Source organism: Amblyomma americanum, chromosome 1 (assembly GCF_052857255.1).
Source record: "Amblyomma americanum isolate KBUSLIRL-KWMA chromosome 1, ASM5285725v1, whole genome shotgun sequence".
Lineage (NCBI taxonomy): Eukaryota > Metazoa > Arthropoda > Arachnida > Ixodida > Ixodidae > Amblyomma > Amblyomma americanum.
In genome coordinates, this window is record NC_135497.1 from 267,989,572 (window position 1) to 268,005,125 (window position 15,554).

The 15,554-nt window shown below is 51.6% G+C and overlaps 1 long non-coding RNA gene across 1 annotated transcript in view; it reads right to left on the reverse strand.

Moving 5' to 3' along the window:
- LOC144115049 (uncharacterized) overlaps positions 1-15,554 on the reverse strand; it is a 231,007-nt gene that overhangs the window by 166,128 nt on the left and 49,325 nt on the right. The gene's annotated exons all lie outside the window — the stretch shown is intronic.

The following is a 15,554-nucleotide window of genomic DNA, read 5'->3' on the forward strand; positions in this document are numbered from 1 at the left end:
AGCGCTTCAAAAGAAGAGCGCGAAGCGTGCAAAGACGGAAAAAGACTTCGCACTGGCCGCACGCCGAAGGAAACGACAAAACCGAGAAAACTGCCGCAGCGGTGCAGCGGGGTGCAAATCTTACCGAACGGTGACAAAGAAGCGACGTGCAAGGACGACGAAAACTTCGCAAAAGGAGCATTTTGAGACCGGCGAGCTAAATTTATACGCTTTACCAGGAGGAGGAGGAGGAGGAGGAAAACTTTTATTTCTATTTACAGTGAGAGGTCGATGGGGCGAGCCGGAAGGGCCCGTCCCTTACAAACACTAGGAGGGAGCCCTAGTCCGGGATCCCTGTAGCTTCCGCAGCGGCTCGGCCTCTAGCTACCAATGCCCGTTGGGCATGGAGTTCGGAGCAGCCGCGCAGGGCAGCTTCCCAGGCCTCTCGAGTGGGGTGGAGGTGGGGTGGGTAGGCAGGATTGGAAGGGCATGCCCACACCATGTGGTAGGTGTCCGAAAACTCCTCCTCACAGTGTGGGCACGCGCCCGAGAAAGAAGAATTGAAGTGCTTAAGTACTGCCGGGCACAGTACAGTATTGGTATAGAGGCGGAGAAGCCAGCGCTCCTCCACCCTGGTGAGGCCTTTACAGGGAGGGGGATAGAGACCATGAAAATTTTGATAAAGAGAGGTGATCTCTTTAAAGGTGATGGCCGGATTGAAATTGAATTCCGGATCAGGCTGCGGATGAGGCGACGCCCGGTGAGTAAGCGCGCGGGCGGCAGCGTCGGCTGCCTCGTTCCCCTCAAGACCCGCATGAGCCGGAGCCCACACGATGGTACGATGGGTCGGAAACCCTGTGTAATCGCATGCGTGGAGAATTTTGAAAGCACGGTCTGGAATGTACCCTTGCTCAATATTGCGGCAGGCGCCCCTGGAGTCCGTAATAATGACTCGGGACTCTGGATCTGCGGCGGCCAGTGCAATGGCGATCTCTTCCGCAAATGTAATGTTTGAGGCACGGAAAGTAAGGCCCTGAACTGTAGTGTTTTGGTGGATGACGGCCGCCGTGTACCAACCCCCATGGTGTGGGCCGGCCGCATCCACATAGAAGACACCTGGCTTGTGGCCATATTGTTGAGAAATAGCCTCCGCCCGCGCGAGACGGCGACCATCATGGGTGTCTGCAGTCATGTTCTTCGGAAGGGGTCGCACCTGGAGTGCAAAGCGCCAGGCTTCAGGGATGCGGACCCGTTCTTCTGTATGTGTTGCGTAGGAAATGTGTAAGCGGGTTAGAAGGCGGCTCCCCGCAGGTGTTTTGCTTAGGCGCAAGTATTGATTGTTAAGATGAGCTTCTCGTAACTCCCCAAAGGTGTTGGTCATCCCCAGACCGAGGAGACGCTTGTTGGACGTCGTTATGGGGAGGTCGAGCGCTCTCTTATAAATCTTGCGGAGAACTACCTCTAAGGCATTCTCATCGCATTTGCGTAGGTGGAGGTAGGGAGCCGAATATAAAATCCGGCTGGTCACGAATGCATTGGCCAGCCGCAGGGCATCTTTGCATCGTAGTCCCCCCTTTTATTGGACACCCGGCGGAGCATCCGACCCACCTGGTCCCCCACCTTACGTAACTTGTTTAGGGTAGTGTCTATCTTGCGCCTATGATGAATGAAAAGCCCCAGTACCCGGATCTCCGCGTGTTCAGGTATCGGTCCGCTAAGTAGGGAAAGGGCAATTTTGGTTGTGCACTTTGAGTTGGGGCGTATGTGCACAAATTCAGATTTGCTCGGGGAGCATTCAAGACCACAGCGACGAGCGTATTCGTCCACTATAGCTGCCGCTTGTTGCAGGTTGGTCTCGATGTCTCCAACCGATTGTTGTGTTGCCCAGAGGGTGATGTCGTCCGCATACAGAGCGTGCTGCACACCGGCGACCTCCGCCAGCTGGGTAGGGAGCTTCATCATGGCCAGATTAAATAGTAATGGCGAGAGGACAGCTCCCTGTGGGGTCCCTCGTGTACCAAGTTGATATGGGCCATATTCTGTGTCTTGTAGCCGGATATAGGATTGGCGATCTGTAAGGAATTGTTTGATATAATTGAAAGTATTGCGCCCACAATGTGTTTGCGACAAGTGGGATAGGATGATCTCGTGGGTCACATTGTCGAAAGCCCCCCGCAGGTCAAGTGCGACGACTACTTTATCATTGCTGGGGTGCTCGACGGGGTCGAGAATCTCCTTGTGAAGTTGCAACAGGACATCTTGTGCGGACCGGTGTGGGCGGAAACCGTACATGGTGTCTGCGAAAATGTTTTGTTGTTCCAGGAAAGCCGACAATCTGTCGCGGACCATAGTCTCCATCAGCTTCCCCACACACGAAGTGAGGGAGATGGGCCGGAGGTTGTCGGTGTTAATGGCTTTACCTGGCTTGGGAATGAAAGTTACTAGTGCCGTTTTCCAATCTATGGGGAGTGGTGTGCTTCCAATCCAGATAGTGTTGAAGTAATCGAGGAGAGTTTCGTAGGCGGGATCTGGGAGGTTGGCAATAAGCTTCACCGTCACCTTGTCCCGGCCTGGTGCTGTACCTCGCTTCATTTTAGCCAGGGCTGCTTTTAGGTCATGGAGCTGGAACGGTTGATCCAAATCCGCGTTCTCGGAACCGGCATACGAGTACGCCTGACCACGGGGATCCTGGTGTATACTCAAATATTGGTCGCGGAGCGCATCGGCCAGTTTGGCCGTGTCTCCAGTGAAGTTATGTATAGCCCTTTGAAGCTGTTTTTGTGTCTCAGTACGGGTTTGTGCCGGATCAATAAGAGCGCGGAAGAGGCGCCACGTACTCCGACTCGACATTTGCCGAGCTGCAGTGTTGCATCGGTGCACCCAATTGGAGTCGGCGAGTTGGGCCGCGTATTGTGCCGCCTGTTGGGTGATATCCGCAATTCGAATTTTGAGTTTCCGATTGTGTTTTTGACGACGCCAGCGGCGGACTAGGCTGTGTCGTGCCTCCCAGAGGTGGAGGAGGTGGTTATCCACCGCCGGGCTCGCCTCTGAGAGTTGAACATTTTGGTCGACTGATTTCAAGTGGGATACTAGGTGTTGGGACCACGTTGAGTATCCTTGGTCCATTATCGATTGAGGATTGGTGTAACTGTTCCTAAATTTGGTCCAGTCGGGTAGTTTTGCATTGGCCTGTGGTCTTGTGAGTGGCTTGGTATGGATTGTAGTGGTAATTATGCAGTGGTCACTACCGAGGGATTCCTCGGTGTTCCTCCAATCTGCATAGCGAATATTTTTCGTAAAGGTGAGGTCCGGACACGTATCGCGTGTAACGGAGTTACCTATACGAGTGGGTTGCGCGGGATCCGTGTGAAGAGTAAGGCCCAGTGTGGAAACAAGCTCCGCCAACTTGCGTCCGCGTTTCTCTTCACGTGTGTACCCCCATAAGGTGCTGGGAGCATTAAAGTCCCCAACGATTATGAGGGGATCTTGATTCGCGACCTTCAAAGCCCGGCTGAAGATATCTGCGAATGTAACATTTGGTAGCTTTGGGGGACAGTAAATGTTGAGTATGTGCAATGGGGGGTCCTGTTTGCGTAGCGGAAGGATCGTCACCATTACATAGGAGAAAGTAGCGCTAAGATCCAGGTCAACCTGGGAGGCCGTGTAATTTTTATGTACGCAGAGGCAGCTATGCGCATCCTGCTGGTACACCGTGTAACTGGCAAGGGTGGCGCCATTTCCTGGCTCCTGAAGGGCCACCACAGCAGGTAATTCTGGGAACGTTGTAAGGAAAAGGCGTAGATCGGCTCGCTTTGTGCGTGCCTTGAATCCGCGACAGTTCCACTGTACAATTTGAATAGGGATCGAATTGCTTCGCGGATGCTTCCCATTTCTAGGGGCGCCCGCCATGATCAAGGGTAGAGTTGTGAGTTTGGAGAGAGGAGGCTTGAGAGCCAGTGGCTCCAAAGAGAGGAGCGTTCTCTGTACTGAGGATGGCACAGGGGACCTCTTCTTCTTCTCCGGCGATTCGACGCCTAGACGCTTTGAGCTGCCGGCCTGCGGAGGTTTTGAGCGGGCCAGCGCGCTTGGGAGCGCGGGTGAGTTGAGCGAACTGAGCGGTTATGAGGTTCGGGATAGATGCCGCAAGGTGGCTAATTTTGTTGAGTTCCGCCGTAAGTGTGGCATTGATTTGCGTTTCCAATGCGGATATTCTGTTGTTAACTTGAGTTTCGAGCGCGCTAACTCTCGCCTCGAGTGCCGTGAGGGCATGCGCAGCCTGTCCTGAAGGGGTTGCGTCGCTTTCCATCGCCTCTGCTGCGGGTGAGGCAGAGGTGTGGTTGGGGGAATTTTGGCGGGCCTCCGCTATTGCGAGGCGCTTTTGAAAATTTGCAACCTGCTCGCGGAGAGCAGATATTTCTTTTTGTTCGGCAGAGATTGGCCGTTGTTGGGATTGGGAAGGGGGAGCGAAGGGAGAAGCTGCCCTGCCAGCGCCGCACACCTGGGAGTGTTGCTTGACAACGTTTGCCCACGTCTTGGAGCCGCCGTTTTGGGGAGGTCCGAGGGGCTTCGCTGCACCGGCCTGAGGCGGCGGTGGCGCAGCTGGAGGTTTCCCTTGGCTCCCAGTAGAGGAATTCACAGGCTGGTCCATGGCTTGGTCGGCAGCCTTGGCCTTCAGCTTGTCCGGGCGACGCTTGCCACGCTTGTGTCGGTTTCGCTTCGATTTACGCCCGCGCTCGGCCTGCGTGGGCTGGATAGCGCGATATTTAGCAGTACACGCTGGGCCATCGCGCGCCACCAGGCGCGCCATCGCAGACAGCTGGCGATAAGAAATCGCTTCGTAAGCTCCCGCCACTGTGGCCGGGTTAGCCGGGTATCGAAACAAGGCCTGCAAAGACGCGCTGTAATGCACCGCACACTCATGAATAGGGGGCAGGTCAAGAGTGTTGCAAAAATACAAAATTTTCCAGGCTTTAATAAAATGACTTACCTCTTTCATAAAACAAGGTGCTAATATATTTTTTTTTCTATTGGCAGATTACATTCCAATTTTGTAGCTTTATCATTTCTTTATATGAGTGTTTTGCCCCCCATCCTCTGGTTGTGTTCCAGTCGCGCTAAACCACTTTTCGGCCCAGCCTTCGCCACCACTTTAAATCCGCCTTGTATCAAACGCGGTCCACACACCGGCACACCACGCAAGCGGAAACGCTGGCTCCACCGGCAGCCGGAAGCGCCAAAGATGCGGCTCCAAAACTAAATGGCAGAGGGCAGCACATGTAGTAGTCGACACTTTTATTCGCAGATAGCGTCAAAATTTATTGAGCTTTCTTTAACCTTTAGAACAGAAGCGCTGGTAAGCCTTACAAACGTGCCACATCTTTAAATTGGCCCAGCTAACATATTCATTACGCCGCAACGCAGTAGCTGTAGCGGGACTTCCTCCCTCGGCATCTGGTCTCAAGTTAATGACGTCACGTTAAAGCGGGAGTTTTGATTTTGGTGAATAAACGCCCGCGCGCACACACACCTTCGGTCACTGAGTCCAGAGATCGCGGGATCGAGTCCCGGCTGCGGAGACCGCATTTTGAAGGGGGAAGTCTAGTGATGCGAGCACAGCTGGAGAAGGAAATAAAGAGGGAGAGAGAGGAAGCGACTTGAGTCCTGTTTTACGCATCATTTTATGCAAGGGGAGACATTATTTTTAAGCGTCGTTGATTGCAGAGTTTAAGTCACAGGCTCGGCACCATCTTGAACGCTTAATTACTTGAACTGACTTGAAACCTTGGAGGTAAATATTTTGGAATCAGTGGCTAGGGAGTAGGAGCAGACCACGTGCGCGCCGACAGCTCATATGTCTCCTTTTCTTTGCCCTATTAAGCAAGCACTGTTCTTTGCAGGCCTTGCCCTAGCGGACAGTTCAACTTCGATAATGTATGGTTGGCTTGAGTCTACATCATAGTTGCCGCTATGTTTATACAACAGATGCACGGCGGAAACGTCAGTTTTGGAAGACTGTGACGGCGCATCAAAGGAAGCAATGGACGGCATTCGCCGTTCCGTAACATTGAAGGGCCACGGAAAAATCTGCCGAGCGCTATTCGTTCAGAAGTTGATGAGGATGTTTCATGATAGTGCAGCCCACTATGGGCCCTTGAAATGCCGCCCACAGCATTTTGATCAATAATTTTATTTTTGTGAAGAGCACTGTCAAGGAGGCATCATATATGCCTAACAAAAATTTCACCCCTCGTTCCCTTCACCGCACAATGTGCACTACCACGAATGTCCCAGCGTCGTTTCTCTGTGGCGCAATTTTTAACCAGTCTAGCTGGTTTATAGAAAAATTTCCAGTTGGTCCCAGTTCGAACCAACTAGAACCAGCTGGGAATTTTTCCATGAGCTGCATATGGAGCTCCATCGTGGCGTCCGTGATGTCGCGTACTTTTTTTTTAACGGACTACGTAAATTGGAAACATTTCTTCGCGTTAAAAAAAATAGGAAGGGGGCGCAAAAAATAAAAGTGGAGGTGCGTGGTGTCGATCCCCGTACCTCTCGCATGCTAAGCGAGCGCTCTACCATCTGAGCTACACCCCTTTTTTTTCTTTATTGCATGGAAGAACTTCTGTAGAAAGGAGGAAACTTCAATCAGACTAGTTCGCGTCTCAAGTTACCGGGCTGCTTAATATGAGCCCCCCATAGCCCTAACTCACCACTGCATCCCCATCAAAACATCAAAATTCAGGGAGGCACACACAAGCATCTAGGCACGGCAGCCAGCTTGGAGGTTCGTCGCGAGCAGCATTAACACTCCTCACCAACGCACACTGTTCCCGAAACACAGATTTGGACGATCTTGGTGGCTCGGCATGTCTGTCCATCATACGGCTTTTCAAAAGACTGAATAGTCCCATCAACACAAACACGTCATAAGGCACAACAGAGTTTTTGTCAACAGGCAGAAATCTAATAGTGTATGGTGTAATTTCAATGTCCTTCTTAAGAGTTCGTTGTAGTATGCCCCAAAAGAACATGGCATCACGGCACAGGATGAAGCAATGATCAATTGTCTCAGGCACGTTACACAGACGACAATTCACATTCCAGGGTACAAACATCCCCTTGTCATTAAGAAATGTTTTGACAGGCAGCGTCGCTGTGTGTAGTTTGAAAAAGAACGTTTTAGCGGCTGCGTGAATGCACATCCGCCTAACACGCTTTAGAACACTGATGTCCAAAGACCCCAGATAAGGCTGCCGATACAATGGTGTAGGGAACAAAGACTCAGTGAGAGCCTGGGTCATCTGCTTTCTCGAGAGGCTATACAGGTAATCTAAAGAGAAGCGCACAGTGAGAAAATTGAAAGTGTCAGCAACCTCCTTAAGAAATCCCCATAAAGTCCCCTCACGAGCCTGCACAGTCGGTGCGAATAAGTAAGGCAAATGAAAACTAAGCCGCCTAATGAGCACAGCTACCAGAAACGGGTCGTTTGCCGATTTGAAAAAGAAAAAACGGGAAACGAGTTGATGCACGAACAGGTGAACAAGGCCCACTCCACCACCCTCTAAGGGAAGGAACAAGTTGTCACGCCTCATCGGCTCCCATTGAGAGCGCCAAACGAATGCTGCAAATATTCTATGTATTGCTTGCACCTTCCTCCTCGCACAATGCCGGACTTGAAGGACATACGCGAGCTTTGCAAACAAAAAAATGTTACAGACCTGTGCCCTCGCAAACACTGAGAGTTCCCTACCCATCCAAGTCTGTGTTTGCCGCCGTAGAGTTACAGTTTGTGAATCCCAGTAGGCTGTACTGTTGCGAACTTGGTGCAGCGGAACGCCTAGGTACTCAAGAGGGCTACAGTTCCAGCATATACCACCGAACTGGCTTGGCCTAGTTCCCCAATGACCCAACCAAAAGCCTTTGGATTTCTCTAAATTAAGAGCCGCGCCTGATACATCGCAGAACTGTTTAGTCAAGTTTAGAGCCTCGAGTACACTCTTTTTGTCAGAACAAAAGAGGGCGACATCATCAGCGTAAGCTAAAACTTTAACTTCACATTGAGCCAGAGAGAAACCGCGGATAGCTGCGCTGTTAATTATACTGAGACAGAGGGGTTCCAGATATAGGGCAAACAACAATGGAGACAGTGGACATCCTTGACGAACAGATGCTTCTAGTGGTACTGGTTTCGTTAGCTCCTGATTAACAATAACCCTTGTATAGGAGTTCTTATAGCACAGCCTTATGCCTTTGAGCAAGACGTCACCAATATTTGCATACTCCAAGACCGCGAACAAGAAATCGTGCCGAACTTTATCAAACGCCTTAGCCAAGTCAATTTGAATCAGAGCTACTTGGCCTATCTCATCTGATACTGTCTCTAATACTGAACGTGCAATATGGATATGTGTTTGAATACTGCGGCCTCTAATACCAAAGTGTAGTATCTGAGCTACACCCCCGACGTGGAAAAGTGATTATGGTGTGCTTCTAAACAGCACCAGGCACTAAGAGCAAAATTTGTGAGCGTGACGTTTCAATACCATGATCCGCTTACGCCGTATGCCCGCAAGAAGTTTGCGGGAACGCTGGACGCAGCTGGCAAAGAACAGGGTTCATTGGAGAGACATGGGCGAGGCATTTGTCCTGCAGTGGGAGTGGGCGTAGTCAGGCTGATGATGATGATGTGGGATGAGCCGGCATCCATAGCTCGTCGCCGGGATATACATGGAGCGTTTTGAAGCGAAACGCTCCCCTACGCTCGGTAAACCAGTCCGGGTAGGCAGCACAACCTTTAACGACCTTCAGCCCAAACAAGGATAGCCGTGTATGACCATGCATATGTGGTACAGTTATGGTGTCGAACCCTTAGTTAAGCCACTGCCAATTTTTACGGTGGCAGGTCGGCGCCGCGATTTCGCCCGACGGCGTGCGCTCGACGCCCGTCGAAAAAAGCTCCCACCCTGCCGATCTGGACCCCCAAGATGGAGCAGCTGAAGCGAGCTAATCGCTGAAAGCCTGCTTTTCCGGTTTGACTGCCCTTCGACAAGCATGAAATGTCACTTTTTCTGAGAGAACGCGACCTAATCTTGGATCGGAATGCCTTTCTTTTCCCTCTCTGCAGCGAAAGTTGTCAAAGAAAACTGTGCGGGTTGTGCCCGCGGCTGAGCGAGCATCTCGTATACGCGACTTCATGCATTCTGTGATAAAGATGAAGTGTGGCAAGTGCGCTGCACGCACTCGCGCGCATGGGGGGAGAGAGGACGACGAAATAGGAGAATACAGATCGGCTCGACCGTATGCTACGTGTACTGTTTCATTGCTAATTATCATTACTACGATACAACATATTTTGGCGACGAGGATGCTGTTTTGATTCGGGACCTTCACGTGGCCTGCTCACCATCCGTCATGAGCTTTTCTGGGCTTCAGCCACCACCACCCTTCCTGCCGACTCCTGGTCGTCCTGCCCTTCCATGGGAGCAATGGGAGCTGGCGTTCCGGAATTACATGCTGGCCTCTGGTGCCTCTACTCTAGGCGCGGACAGGCGGAAGGCCATCCTGCTGAATTGTCACGGACTGGAAGGTCAGCGCATTTTTTATACGTTGGCGCCGCCGTCGTCCACTCCAGCGCCTACAGCTGCGGCTTCGCACTCCGGTGACGAGGTGCCCCGCCTTGACGAATTTGATGCGGCGATATCCATCCTGTCGGAGCATTACAAATCGTCCGTGAATGTAATCGCCGCACGTCATCGCTTTCGCCGTCGAGTTCAGGCTCCAGGAGAGACAACCGATGAGTACGTCGCTGTCCTTCGCAGCCTTGTCGGCGACTGCGGGTTTGGGACCATGGCGGACGACATGATCAGGGACCAGCTGGTGGAGAAGACCTCGAGTTGCCATCTGCGTGAGCGCCTACTCATGGAAGGCTCCTCCTTGACTCTGTCGCGCGCCATGCTCCTTGCTCGACAGTGTGAGCAAGCTTCCCGGGAAGCCAGGGAATTGGCTGAGGAGGACGCTCCAGTACATCGTGTGAGATGCGAGCGCGGATTGAGACAAACACCACCTCAGGCCCATTGCTGCAAGTGCCAAAGTCAACCATCACAACCTGCTGCTGCAATACCAGCGCGCATGTGCTACCGCTGCGGTTCTACAACTCACCTAGCGAACAACCCTGCATGCCGAGCCCGCAACCGCAAGTGTCGTCGGTGCGGCAAGGTGGGCCATTTCGACTCTCTCTGCAAGTCGTCCGACCGTCCTGTTCAAGTTCAGCAAGTTGCAGATACTGCTGACACATCGTCGATGCCGGATGGCTCCAGCAGTGCGTCTATTCTCAATGTTGAAAGTCAAAAACACGGAATTTTCGCCTCAGTCCTGATTGAAGGCCAGTTCATCCGCTTCCTGATTGACACCGGCTCATCTGTGTCAATTATTTCTGAAGATCTATACCACCGATTCTTCGCTAAATGTTTCCCGCGCTTAAATCAACTGCAGTTCAACAATTGGACATTTCTAAGTCTCGGATTATAGTCCAAGGGTGTTTTGTTGCCACAGCAAAGTTTCACGACCGTACCGCCTGCATCCTGTTGTACGTTGTCTCGGGAGGCACAACGCTGCTGGGCCTGGATTCCATTGCCGCTCTACAAATGAAGATCAAAGGTGCATCGTTGAAATGTCTTTCCATGACACCTGATACGCCTCTGTTACCTCCTGAGCTACGTCCACACTTCGAACATCTCTTCTCCAAGGAACTCGGAGTTGCTCGTGGCTACGTGCACAAAGTCAGAGTGCAGGATTCCGTTTCTCCTGTTGCTTGCAAGCTCCGACGGCTGCCGTTTGCCATTCGTCAGCAGGTGTCCGAGAAACTCCAGAAGCTTGAAGCTCAAGACATCATTGAGCGGGTCGACGCTTCCAAGCGGATTTCACCCATAGTCGTGGCTCGGAAAAAAGATGGCTCCATCCGAATGTGCGTCGATTTGCGTGAGCCGAACAAGGCTATTGTGGTCGACAGTTTTCCTTTGCCTCAAACGGAAGAACTTCTACATAGCTTGGCCGGGTCACAGCGTTTTTCGAAGTTGGACCTTGCCTCGGCTTACCATCAAGTACCACTTAGCCCTCAGAGTCGGGAATTGACCACATTCATTACCCATGATGGCCTCTTCCGCTTCAAACGAGTGTGTTTCGGCCTTGCTTCGGCGCCTTCGGCTTTTCAGAAGATGATGCACTTAATTTTAAAAGGGTGCAAAGGTGTCCTCTTCTACATCAACGACATCATAGTCCATGGCACCTCCCGACAGGAGCACCTGACCAACCTTCGTGCTGTTCTCGAGCGCCTGTCCCAAGCCGGACTCAAGCTCAACCACAAATGTGTCTTCGATGTTCCGAAGCTCACTTTCTTGGGGCATGTTGTCAGCGGTGAAGGACTGTTTCCGCTTTCTTCTGCCATCGAGGCGATTACGAAGGCTCCGACTCCATCTAACATCAGCGAGCTTCGCTCCCACCTTGGACTTGCGGGTTTCTACTCCAAGTTTATCCCGCATTACTCCGACGTCGTTGAGCCTATGCGCGCCCTACTTCGAGGCAGCGACTCTGCCTTCACTTGGACTGCTGCTGCGGATTCAAGCTTCAAACTACTGAAGTCCATGTTGACGTCATGTGACGTGTTGCATTTTTTTGATCCTGCCCTTCCCGTGGTCGTAACGACTGACGCTTCCGGATATGGCCTTGGGGCAGTGCTTCAGCAAGACAACGGCCATTCCCTGCAAACTGTTGCGTTTGCCTCCCGTACCTTGACACCCCAAGAAAGAAAGTACTCTGTTGGCGAACGTGAGGCCCTAGCTTGCGTTTGGGCGTGTGAACGGTGGCACGTGTATTTGTGGGGCCGGCCTTTTGTTCTACGCACCGACCACAGTGCACTTGTCATTTTGCTGTCGACGAAAGGAACGGGCCATCGGCCGTTGCGAATTTCACGTTGGTCGGCTCGCCTGTTGTGCTACAACTACACTGTAGAGTACCGCAAAGACAATGACAACTCTGTTGCGGATGCTCTGTCTCGCCTTCCCTTACCGACCACATCGTGCAGTGAGCCCAGTGAGTTCGACGCCAGTGACGACGACTTCGTCTGCCTGCTATCGCCAGCCGTGACTCTACAAGAGCTTCAAGAGGCAACCATCAGCGACGCGGCAGTTGCTCAAGCCATTCAGTTTACATCGGCGACATGGCCGGACAAGAAATCCCTACCGGAGAACCTTAGGCCATACTATCTCCTGCGCTCGGAGCTGTCCGTCGTGCAAGGCGTCTTGTACCGAGGTGACAGGCTCGTCGTTCCCGAAAGTTTGCGACGACGCCTCATGGACATCGCGCACGAGTCACACCCCGGGATCAGCCGCACGAAAAGTCGACTGCGAGAGCTCTACTGGTGGCCGCGAATGGACGAGCACGTCGAAGAAATGGTACGGACATGCGTCGTGTACCAGTCCTGTGACAAATCGGCTCTTCCGGTGGCAGCTCCTCTGCAACCTGTCGCCTTCCCAGAGAAACCTTGGGATAAGGTTGCCATTGATATCGTGGGGCCTTTCGACCAAGCTCCCAGTGGCTGCCGCTTCGCGATTACTCTCATGGATTATTACAGTAAGTGGCCAGAAGTTGTCTTCGCTGATGCCATCACAACTCAAACCGTTCAAGAATTCCTGCTTGGCCTCTTCGCTCGTGAGGGTTACCCTCAAGAGATTGTCTCTGGCCACGGACCTCAATTTTCATCGATGGCCATGCAAACTTTCCTCCGCGAACGGGGGATGCGCCATTGCTACTCTTCAGTGTACCATCCCCAAGCTAATGGACTCGTTGAACGATTCAATCGAGTGCTTAAGTCCTACATTCAGCTAGCTCTGTGCGAGCGACGCGACCTACGTACAGCGATTGTGGACTACCTCGGTGTCTACCGTTGTACGCCCCATGCCACGACAGGAATTGCACCAGCTGTCCTACTTCATGGCCGGTTGCCCCGCACAAGACTTAACGTCGTAGGACTGCCGGATCAGTCCTTCTCAATGGATCCGACAAAAGCGCTTAAGCTTTTGCGGCAGAGGCTTGACGAGAAACAAGCGCAATACAAGCTTTATGCGGACCAGCGGAGTGGCGCCCAGTGTCGTGACTTTCAGATTGGCCAGTACGTGCGTGTCCGCAAACCAAATGTGCGAGGCAAACTGTCAGCTCGGTTTTCGGAGCCTCGGAAGGTTGTGGAGCAGCGTGGACCTGCATCTTATCTGCTGGATGATGGGCGAGTGTGGCACTCGTCCAAGTTTTCTGCGGTTCGCCCAGAAGTAGTTCAGCAGCAACTGTCCTCCTCAGCTCCAGCGGCCCTTTTCGCTGATATTTCGCCGCCTATCGACGGCAACCGTATGCCTCCGCCCAGTCCACAGTCCGGAACCGTGGTCCAGGGTCCTTCTTCGGACGCGCCTTCAATCCATATGATGCCAGCCGTTCCGCCCGCTCCGGAATCGGCAGCCGCTCCTCAACCCTCGTGTAGTAAATCCACAGCGGCAACTGCGGCTTCACCTCCTGCGCCGCCTCCCCGAAGTACTCGCAAAAAGAAGCGGCCCACATGGTTCAAAGACTATGACATCCGCTAGACATTTTGTTTTTTTTAAGTGCGGCGGAAATGTGATAAAGATGAAGTGTGGCAAGTGCGCTGCACGCACTCGCGCGCATGGGGGGAGAGAGGACGACGAAGTAGGAGAATACAGATCGGCTCGACCGTATGCTACGTGTACTGTTTCATTGCTAATTATCATTACTACGATACAACACATTCGAGCACGTAAATCCTGTATAGATTGCTAGCGCGCGCTAAAATTAATACAATGGTCAGAGTCGCTGCTCTCACAGACCGACTATATATATATATATATATATATATAGTTAAGGGCACAGGGTAAGCCCTATACTTCCCATGCATTTTAGGCCATGTTGAGGTACATGTTTCTCACTAACTAATAACAGTAGCCTAATAATACATATACCATTGTTTGCCAAATTTTGTGCTCATTTTACTGAACTAGAATATTTGAAATGTGTTGAAAATTCGATTTTTAATAAAATTTGTTCCGGTAGTACACAAATCTGGCCTTTCTTTGCGCATTTCAAAATTCATAACAGAATAACTGCTCAGTGAAATTGCTTAATTCTAGTTCAGTAGTTGGCAACACTTATGTAGATGATTGCAAAAAAAAATCAGCCGTCTGTCTTGAAAGGCATTGGAAATAATGGTACCTTTGTAAGAAAAAACACTGTTTTGAGATAATAGAGCGTAAAGAGAAAAAAGATGTGAAAAACCATTTTCTATTCGCAGAAACGCCTCCATAGTAATTGGTTTAATAGCCCCCTGCTTCGTAGTCACTGTCGCCGTCATTTTTTCGCTTTTCGGCTTGTCGTTTTGACTGTCGGGCCTCTTTTGTAAGCTGTCGTGTTGCTCGATCCGCAAAGTACATGCGCTTATGGTCAGCTTCCCTCAGCCACTTGATGGTGTTGCTCCCTGGGTTCAATCCACACGCCTTCAAAACGTTGGCCCGTGCGATGCTACCATCATTAAATGAAAGAACAGCATCCAGTGTTGCCATCCGTAGGGTCCGAAGCCTAACAAACACATTCTTTGGCGCGCGTTCCCAAACAACATGGTTGAACGACTCATTTGCATTTTGAGTTCGCCCATGCAGGCACTTCTCTAGGAGCTCAGCCTTCGATAGCTCCCTATAAATGGCTTTGATAGCCTCCAAGACAGATGCAGGCAAACTCTCCTTGTGGAAAAATGGCTTGCCCTCTGACTGACTTCTGTTGAAGGCACACCACGTATCAGGTCCCTTTGGGCAAAGTCCATGGCATGGGTCATCGTCTGTGGCCGATAAGTGGAAGAAGGTTGCCCAAACGGCCTTTCGCATTTCATCCAGGTTTCCTACATTTCTTCTGATGGCCAAACCATAGTACGTCTGGAGCTTGTCTATTACTGCATCAGTCAGTCGGCCTCGGCCCGAGAGGCTCTTTCCATCAGAGAGTTTTCCTGCTTTGTTTCCTTTTTTTAGCCTTCGTAACCTTGTGCCCATCCTTTTTTGCACGTGCCCTATGCACTCAACCTTAGATATTTCAACGGAATCACTATATGGCATTTGTGCCTTCACAGCCATAAGAACCTTGCTGTCACCATCCCCAAGGTATTTGACGTATCGAACGCCGTGAATCTCCTCACTCCTGCCGAAAATTTTCAGTGCTCCTGCGACTTCCATTCCACCGCTGGTGCCTTGGTAGTTGTTTTGGCACACCTCTCTATGAAGGGGGTCACTGTTTGTACCCTTGATGCTGCACTTTGGACAACGTTTAGACAAAACCTCCACATCCAGCATTTTCCCAGAGTCTACACTGGTCGCAGAGACTATGCCGTTATTGGAAGTCTGGCCTCGCTTCTGCCAGCTTCCATCAAGAGCAACTGCGATGTCTTTATCCCCCTCATTCAGCTGCACAGCTTCGTCAGCTGCCCTTTTCATCGACTCCTGAGCAGCAGCTTCGATGTGACCTAGAAGCTCTTG